This window comes from Ailuropoda melanoleuca, unplaced genomic scaffold (genome assembly GCF_002007445.2).
Source record: "Ailuropoda melanoleuca isolate Jingjing unplaced genomic scaffold, ASM200744v2 unplaced-scaffold4770, whole genome shotgun sequence".
Lineage (NCBI taxonomy): Eukaryota > Metazoa > Chordata > Mammalia > Carnivora > Ursidae > Ailuropoda > Ailuropoda melanoleuca.
This window is the reverse complement of record NW_023220170.1, coordinates 1-9748: the sequence shown is the minus strand read 5'-3', so window position 1 is coordinate 9748 and position 9748 is coordinate 1. Positions and strand designations below refer to the sequence as shown.

At 38.2% G+C, this 9748-nt stretch overlaps 1 pseudogene; it reads left to right on the top strand.

Annotated features, from left to right (window-relative positions):
- Positions 1-436: 436 nt before the first annotated feature.
- Positions 437-1354, top strand: LOC100471544 (annotated as a pseudogene).
- The last annotated feature ends 8394 nt before the right edge of the window (positions 1355-9748 follow it).

The window sequence follows — 9748 nt, the reverse complement described above, 5'->3', positions numbered from 1 at the left end:
TACACCTAGTGTGGAGCCCAATGTGGGGCTCAATCTCATGACCCTGAGATCATGAATTGAGTCAAAATCAAGAGTTGGACAGTTAACCAACTAAGCCACCCAGGTGCCCATCCTTCTGAAATTTTTGTTTATAGGCAAGGATAACTACTGCAAGTTCTGTCAGTATATTTCTGTAACTTTATATTATATTCCTCTTTTCTCTAAAACAAAATCTCATGTAGCAATACATGTATACATGTATAAGAGAAACAGACACTGCTAAGAAAATGCATGAGAAAGAAGAGAGAAGTAAAAAGAAACTAGCTGAGGAATTGAAAGAGAATGGGTTAAGAAATGGTATTATACATGAAGAACGGCTATATTTGGTCTGTGTGCTTCTGATTTCTCTTTATATTATTAGATAACATGCATCTTTACCTGGGTCAGATTTAAGAAAATGCTCAATTTTACTGATGTGACAGAATTTATTCTCTTGGGATTAACCAGTCGTCCTGAATTCCAACCCCTTTTCTTTGTGGTGTTCTTGCTGGTTTACATTGTCACACTGATTGCGAACATCGGCATGATCCTATTAATCAGGATCAGTCCCCAGCTCAACAGCCCCATGTACTTTTTCCTCAGCCACTTATCCTTTGCAGATGTGTGATTCTCCTCTAATGTCACGCCAAAGACGCTAGAAAATTTGGTAGCTGAGATCAAAACCATTTCGTACCCTGGCTGTATAGTGCAGTGCTTTTTCTTCATTGCCTTTGTCCACGTAGAGGTGTTCATCCTTGCCGTGATGGCCTTTGACAGATACATGGCGATCGGCAGCCCTCTGCTCTATAGCAGCCGAATGTCAAGGACCATCTGTATTTGGCTGATCTCTTTTCCTTACATATATGGCTTCTTCATTAGTTTGATCTCAACACTGTCGACTCATGGTTTGTACTTCTGTGGGAACATTGAGATCAACCACTTCTACTGTGCAGACCCAGCCCTCATCAAAATGGCCTGTGCGGGAAACTCCGTCAAAGAATACATCATGCGCACACTGGCAGGTCTCAACTTCTCCTATTCCTTGCTCGTCATTATCGTCTCCTACGTATTTATCCTCATTGCCATCCTGAGGATGAGCTCAGCAGAAGGAAGAAAGAAAGCCTTCTCTACATGTGGCTCCCACTTGACAGCTGTCACTATATTTTACGGAACCCTCTTCTTCACGTATCTCAGAAGTCCAACGGAAGAGTCTGTGGAACAGGGCAAGATGGTGGCTGTGTTTTACACCACAGTAATTCCTATGTTGAATCCCATGATTTACAGTCTCCAGAACAAAGATGTAAAGGAGGCCATGAGCAAAGCACTCAGTAGAACATTTTTTTTTTTTAAGATTTTATTTATTTATTCGACAGAGATAGAGACAGCCAGCGAGAGAGGGAACACAAGCAGGGGGGAATGGGAGAGGAAGAAGCAGGCCTACAGCAGAAGAGCCTGATGTGGGGCTCGATCCCATAACGCCGGGATCACGCCCTGAGCCGAAGGCAGATGCTCAACCGCTGTGCCACCCAGGCGCCCCTCAGTAGAACATTTTTAATTAAGTAGAACAGAAACTTCAAATGTAGGATGAGACCCACGGTTCAATAGAAGCAGTGTAAATTGACTTCCAAATAATTCTGAGATAACTTGTTATTTATGTTTTCAATAAATAGACAAAGAAAACATGATTGAGATGGGAGTGATGGCGCAAGGGTAAGGGAAGCATATTGTCCACCAGACTCTCTGGGTCTATGAGATCTGAGATGAGAAGATGTGTTGACATAGGGTCCATTCTTTCCCTCTCACACAATGTCCATTTTGGTGGTTTATTTTGTGACTGGGAATGTTTGTTCATGGCTTCTCAACAGCTCACAAATTATTGTTTTGAGTACGGACTTAAAAGAAATGTAATGGTCTCTTTTTGCACCTAGAATGGGTTAATGTTTGAAATTATAGGAATTATTTTAAAACACTTCAATCGAATATAATTTCACCATGAGGCATTGTTATAATTGGAGACAACATCCCTGACAATCAGATGTTTTATGTAGACTATGCTATAAAATCTATGTAACCATGGTAACTGATGTAACTGTATACTGGATGAGTGTTTGCGTTTTAAATATTTAATAATTACTTCAATAAACTTCATTTGTGAACATGCTTGATATCCTATGCTATCCCTTTAAGATCCATTTTATGTCTTTGGTTGCAATGAGTATCAGAAGGTGATAACACAATCTCAGTGATGTTTTAGAATTTGGGACGTGTTTCCACAAATGTATTTCAACAAGTTACATTTAGAAAATTTGGGGAAGATGTAGAGGTAGATTTACTGTCTTTTTTTTCTTTTTTCCTTTATGCTTTTTAAAATAGCACAATTCGGTTTGGTGGCAATAAGAAGCTAGTGGGACCTTTTTTTTTTAATTTTAATGTTTTTTTAATTATATTATGTTAGTCACCATACAATACATCCCTGGTTTCTGATGTAAAGTTTGATGATTCATTAGTTGCATGTAACACCCAGTGCACCATGCAATACGTGCCCTCCTTACTACCCATCACCAGCCTATCCCCATTCCCCCACCCCCTCCCCTCTGAAGCCCTCAATTTGTTTTTCAGAGTCCATAGTCTCCCATGCTTCATTCTCCCTTCTGATTACCCCCCGTTTCTTTATCCCTTTCTTCCCCTACCAATCTTCCTAGTTCTGATGTTACATAGATGAGAGAAATCATATAATAATTATCTTTCTGTGCTTGACTTATTTCACTTAGCATTATCTCCTCCAGTGCCGTCCATGTTGCAGCAAATGTTGAGAACTCGTTCTTTCTGATAGCTGAGTAATATTCCATTGTATATATGGACCACAGCTTCTTAATCCAGTCATCTGTTGAAGGGCATCTCGGCTCCTTCCATGATTTGGCTATTGTGGACAATGCAGCTATGAACATTGGGGTGCATATGGCCCTTCTCTTTACTACGTCTGTATCTTTGGGGTAAACACCCAGTAGTGCAATGGNTGTTAATCACCATACAGTACATCCCCAGATTCCGATGTAAAGTTTGATGCTTATTAGTTGCATGTAACACCCAGTGCACCATGCAATACGTGCCCTCCTTACTACCCATCACCAGCCTATCCCCATTCCCCCACCCCCTCCCCTCTGAAGCCCTCAATTTGTTTTTCAGAGTCCATAGTCTCCCATGCTTCATTCTCCCTTCTGATTACCCCCCGTTTCTTTATCCCTTTCTTCCCCTACCAATCTTCCTAGTTCTGATGTTACATAGATGAGAGAAATCATATGATAATTGTCTTTCTCTGCTTGACTTATTTCACTTAGCATTATCTCCTCCAGTGCCGTCCATGTTGCAGCAAATGTTGAGAACTCGTTCTTTCTGATAGCTGAGTAATATTCCATTGTATATATGGACCAGTCATCTGTTGAAGGGCATCTCGGTTCCTTCCATGATTTAGCTATTGTGGACAAAGCTGCTATGAACATTGGGGTGCATATGGCCCTTCTCTTCACTGTATCTTTGGGGTAAATACCCAGTATTGCAATGGCTGGATCATAGGGTAGCTCTATTTTTTACTTTTTAAGGTACTTCCGCACTGTTTTCCAGTGGCTGTACCAACTTGCATTCCCACCAACAATGTAGGAGGGATCCCCTTTCTCCCCATCCTCTCCAGCAATTGTTGTTTCTTGCCTTGTCAATTTTTGCCACCTTTTATGTTTCTAGCCCTTGCCTATGTATCTTGTCATAAGTTTCATATCCGACTTCCAAGTGAACACACCATCATTCATATATAACAAATGATCTATCATTTTTTTTAGAATCCTATTGCCTCAGCTTCAAAAATGCTTTTATTTGAGAGATAAAGATTTCAAGGCATGAAAAGCTAAATGTGATTGAAAATGTGCAAAATCTATCATCTTTTATATGCATGCACATCTATGCATATGTGTTACACAAGTATACATGTTTATGTATATTTGTGTGTTCTGTGTGTATGTGTGTTTCAGAGTAGCTAACTTGATTGCACTTTTCAGGAGTTCTTAGATAGGAATTTTCTTTAGGATCCAACTAGTTGTCACATAAAATAACCACCATGGTCATATCATTTATAATATTATATGTCATATATAATGGGCTGTCTTATATTACTACATTATTTCCACTTTCACTCCATTTAACTTAAACTGCTTACCTCTTCAACAGCACAACTCTATTCTCTACATAGCTATACACGGGCACACACCGTAAAACTTAGTCTACTAATAGCTAGAACATTTCCTCGTTACTAAAATTAAAAAATCCTTGAGTGCTAGTGAAGCCAAACATTACAACATATTCCTTAGGCATTTGAATTATTTCAAATCATTTTTGCTTCATTTTATCTATTTTTCTGTGGTGGAATTAATTCATATATTTTTTGCACTGAAGCAAATATTTTTCTAATAACTCTCTGTTTTAAGAATGTGACCTCACTGTACATTAAGTCCATGAGAGAAGAAATCATTTCTGTCTGGATCATCCCTGTAATAGCAGTATCATAAACTCTGTACATAGAAGCATTTACTAAATATTTGTTAAGTAGATGAATGAACTGGCTATTTGATATGTCATATCTTTGGTTTAACGCTTGTCGTTCATCTTCTAATTTAGCTTAGAAGAGTGTTTTTAAAACATACTTACATTTTAAATAAGTATGTAGTCACGTACTTATATTTTAAACAAGTGTGTAGTCAAATCAACTAAACTCTATAGGGTGAGTTTCTTCATCAGTGTTGTGATAAAGAGATCCTTTTTCAAATGTGGAGTGGTAGAGTATATTCTGTTGTCCCCACATCCAATCTTCTCTTCTCTTTACTGAAACATAAAACAAAACCCAAAGACTAGATGTGTTTCTCAGGTGTCCTTGAATATTCTGCAGTCAGAGGTCTGAGGTCCTTCTCGGGGTGCGTGGGTGGAAGTGTGTGTCATGTGTCCAAGCCTCTCCGTAACAGTCTCCCATGAGTCACTGTCTATTACTTTTTAGTTCTTGTTCACTTATCAGATACAAACAAAAGTCTATGAGGCCCAGGCGATGGTGTGGAGTCATAGGAAAAAGTTCCAGCTCATTCAATCACTGGAAGGAAGATCTCCCAGTAATATCTGCATTAGTTTGTTACGTGAATAAGAAATAAACTTCTAGTATGCTAAGCCACCAAGGTCCCAGAGATTGTTATGACTACTAGTATTATATTAACCAATATGAACAGACTTCATAACCATTTATACTGAAAATGCATACATATTTAAAATATTTACACTATATTTAAACCACTCAGAATTTATTTTTGTGGATGGTCTGAATCTAGAAACCAACATTAATTTTCACAAAACTATAACTACCACTATGTATTTACTAATCTCTCTGTCCCCCTAATTATAAATACCAGCAATAGTATACATAAGTTTGCTTTTATCTCTTTTGCTCTATTTCTTAGCATTCTGAACTGCTATTTAATTAGTCAGTTCACTCATTCATTTAACAAGTATTAGTTGAGTGTGTATTATATACCAGGCACTGTTTTAGGTATTTGTTATCAATGAACCAAACAGAAAAAGAAATCCTTGGTCTCATGAGGCTTATATTCCAGGGGTGTGAACACATAAACAATGATCATAATATACAAGTGAATCATATAATATATTAGTGATTGTATGGCAAAATCTGAAAAAAAATTGTTGTAAGATAATAGGAGGGTCCCTGACTTAGGCGTGAGAATGAGTTTAAATTTTATTGAGAAGATGACAGTAAGCAAAATCTTCATGAGGCTGGTCTAGATAGTAGCTATGCAGGCATGCATATATGTGTGTGTGGAAGGGTGGTGCTCTAGGCACAAGAAACAACTAATGAAAAGGGCTCACAATGCAAATATTCAAGGAATATTTCAAGGACAAGTTGGAAGCCATTGCTGCTAGAGCCCAGGATAATGAGAAAAGTAATAGAATACGAGATGAGAGGCATAATAGGGTCTTAGCATAAGTGATATGAGCTAAGTTGTATGAAATACAGGGGAAGAGATTATTAATTTTACATAAGGACCCTCAAGGAAATGTTTAAAAGGAAAGTAAGGTTTTCATGACTCATATAGGTAGATAATTGCATTAAATAATCTTTGTGATCTGGAGAGGACTCTAATGAGAATAATAAAAACTCACTCTTGCTCTGTGCAAGTTGTGTTATCTGGATTTCTCCGTGCTAAATGAGTGGTTGTCATGGCTTCTTATACTGAGAACCACCTTTTAACATATACCCAGAGTAATCACATGAGGCTTTTTAGTGTCTTGTAGAGGCTGGCCTTAAAAATTAAACCTAACACAATATTTAGGGGGATAAAAGAGTAATTAACTTTCCATTGAGAGAAATTCTGGGTCAGAGGTAGGTTACTGTTTACGATGTAGGCCCAAGACTTCTGTGGATAGAAAACCTTTGGTCCCAGGTAGCAAAATTAAGCTCTCAAGTAGCAGTTACTCTCAAGATCCACACAGAGCTGTAACTTATACATGGTTAATCAACACTCCCCAATGCCAAAGTATGGCTGCACGGTCAGCCTGGAGCTTCTCTATTCTGAGAAATATATAAGTGATAGTTAGATACGTGCCTCTCTTAGCCATATAATTCACCTACTGAAAATATGATCATTTCACCATTTTCTTGGGTCAACAAATGTTTCCTGCATAGCTATCATGTGCCCAGTATTGCTATACATTCTGCATAGGGCCATGAACAAGGCAACTGTTTTACTGACAATCTTCTTGCAATGGGAGAAGAAGAATGGATTTGGGGGAAACCGGTAATTCCTCCACTGATCTCAATAAGCAGAAATAGGCTCTTGTTGCCAGAACTGAAGTGGGACCATATGAGTATAAAGCAGCAGTCAGGCCAGAAGAGGGAATAACCTGGAGGGCATTCATTGCCAGGCACTCAAGTAAAGTGATCAAAGTGTATATCACGGAAATACCCACATTTTTTGGCTATACAAAGAACATATTTTTGTTCCTTCAAGTTCATAAAGACTGTGATAAAATATACTCTTTAGACACCAGTCATAGAGTAGAAATGAGAGTCATTCTGGATCAGTAGTTGAGATTTTGATCTGCACGATTAATAGCCTCTTTCGGGCAATAGGATGAGGTGAGAAGCGGTACAAACTCTGGAATGAAAGTCTGCAATCAGGAATCTAGTCCCTGATTCATTAGAAGTGTGACCTTGAGCAAGTCACTGAAACTCTCTGAGGTTTAATTCTTGTCCGTAAAATAGGTATAATAATAGTGATCTCGGGAGGTAGTTACGAGCATTAAGTTAAATTAGCATGTGTAAATGCAATATATGTTTTACTGTAGCTATTATTAAATTTGTCATGTTCTTACTTATAAAATGAAGGATGTGAAGCAGATATATTTTTCCTGCTCTGAAATGCCACAGTGTTCGCTGCAGGGAATGATGCTACTTGTTTCATCTTTCACGGGAAAAGCCCAGGGGCCCAGAGCGAGGATGCAGAACGCGAGATTGGCTCGTGCAGAATGAGTGACACCATCGCCCAGTGGAGCGTGATGCAAACCCAGAGCAAACTGTGTTATTTGATGCCAGGACACATTCAGAGTAACTTGAGTTTGGGGAAAAGACAAATTGTGCAAATGGGCTATTAAAAAACAAAAACCAATTCAACAGGGGACTCTGCCTCTAGAGAAGTAATGGCCCCCAGGGTCCCTTGCAGCCACAGCTTCTTAACTGGCTCTTCTTCTACTGTTTTTTTTTGTTTGTTTTTTCTGTTTTTTTTGTTTTTTTTTTTTTTTTGTTTTCCGAAGGCAAACATTTAAAGGAAACTTCTCTTGTGGATTTCCTGGGTCTCTTTTGCCTGGTGTACATTCTTAACATCTCTTATGTAGCATTTGCTTTTCACTTCTGCATTCTTACTGGGGATATTTCTCTTCATTCTCAGGTTGGTATAAAAATAATATCTATCTGGATCTGTGAGATTAAATTTGCATCTTGGATTTTATCTTCTCTCATTCTGTTTTTTTTTTTTTTTAAGATTTTGTTTATTTGAGAGAGAAAGAGCATGATCGAGAGAGAGCTAGCTAGCACAAGCAGGGAAGCAGGAGAGGAGAAGCAGGGAGCCCAAAGCAGGGCTGGATCCCAGGATCCTGGGATCATGACCACAGCAGAAGGCAGCTGCGCAACCGGCTGAGACACTCAGGTGCCCCTATGGTCTCTTATTCTTTAAAATTACCATTAATTATTCCATACACGATATCTGTGTATAAAGGAGTCTATTTGTGCACATAGAGGAGACAGAAAAATGGGAAGGAGGGAGGAAAGAGACAGAGAGATACAAAGAGAGAGATTTTCTATAGAGATTTAATTATTTGATTATTATGAACTAATAACGGAAGCTATAATTTCTAGGAGTGCATTTAGTAATAATTATGCCCTGTGTGTTTATTATCTGTGAATATGCAATAATCTTTTCATACTCATAATTAAACAATGAAATGAGTATTACTGTTACATCATATTAAGGCATAGAGAAATGAAAGATAAAATAAAGCAAATAANTGTGTGTTTATTATCTGTGAATATGCAATAATCTTTTCATACTCATAATTAAACAATGAAATGAGTATTACTATTACTGTTACATCATATTAAGGCATAGAGAAATGAAAGATAAAATAAAGCAAATAAAAAAACAGCCCAAATTTATGTCATGGAGTCAGAATTCAACCAAAGTCTGACAACAGAGATGGGATTCTTAACCTGGAATACTGAATATTTCCTCATGCCTGGTCTTAGTGGGGGTAAAGTCTGTATTTATTGCTATAATTGAAATATGGAGTGTGACGATAGGGGAATCTCCATAATGTACTAGTCAATAATATTTAATTATAATTATATGCCAAAGAGTCCACATCCAGGGAATATGTATAACTGTATGAATGTGGGGCGCCTGGGTGGCTCAGTCGTTAAGCATCTGCCTTCGGCTCAGGGCGTGATCGCGGAGTTCTGGGATCGAGCCCCACGTCAGGCTCTTCCACTGGGAGCCTGCTTCTTCCTCTCCCACTCCCCCTGCTTGTGTTCCCTTTCTCGCTGGCTGTCTCTATCTCTGTCAAATAAATAGATAAAATCTTTAAAAAAAATAAATGTATGAATGTAAATAAGTAGTCTACCCCTTTATACCTGGCTTTGAGGACAATTGTCATCAGTTTGTCACTCTTCAATTTAAATGGGTACAACCATGAGAGTAGATTAAAAATAATATTTTCTCTAACACTTAGGGCTGGTAAATTATTTGATTAAGTGTCTTCCATCCCTAATCATGGAGAATATGCTTATAATGAAAAAGTGATGAGTTAAAAAATTATTTTTGCATTGGCTTGAAAAGAGAACTATGACCCTTCAGAAATATCTTGAAATATGAAACCTCCAAACATGCCGGTATTGGAAAGAAGAGATGTTTAAGAAATAGTCCTGGAGGGGTGTGTGGGTAGTTCAGTCTATTAAGTGCCTCAGGTCTGGAACTCAGGGTCCTGGGATCAAGCCCCACATTGGGCTCCATGCTTGGTGGTGAGTCGGCTTGAGATTTTCTTTCTCTTTCTCCCACCCCCTCCACTCATGCTTTCTCTGAAATAAGTAAAAAAGTCTTAAAAATATAACCAGTCTTGAAGTTTAGCTCAGTAC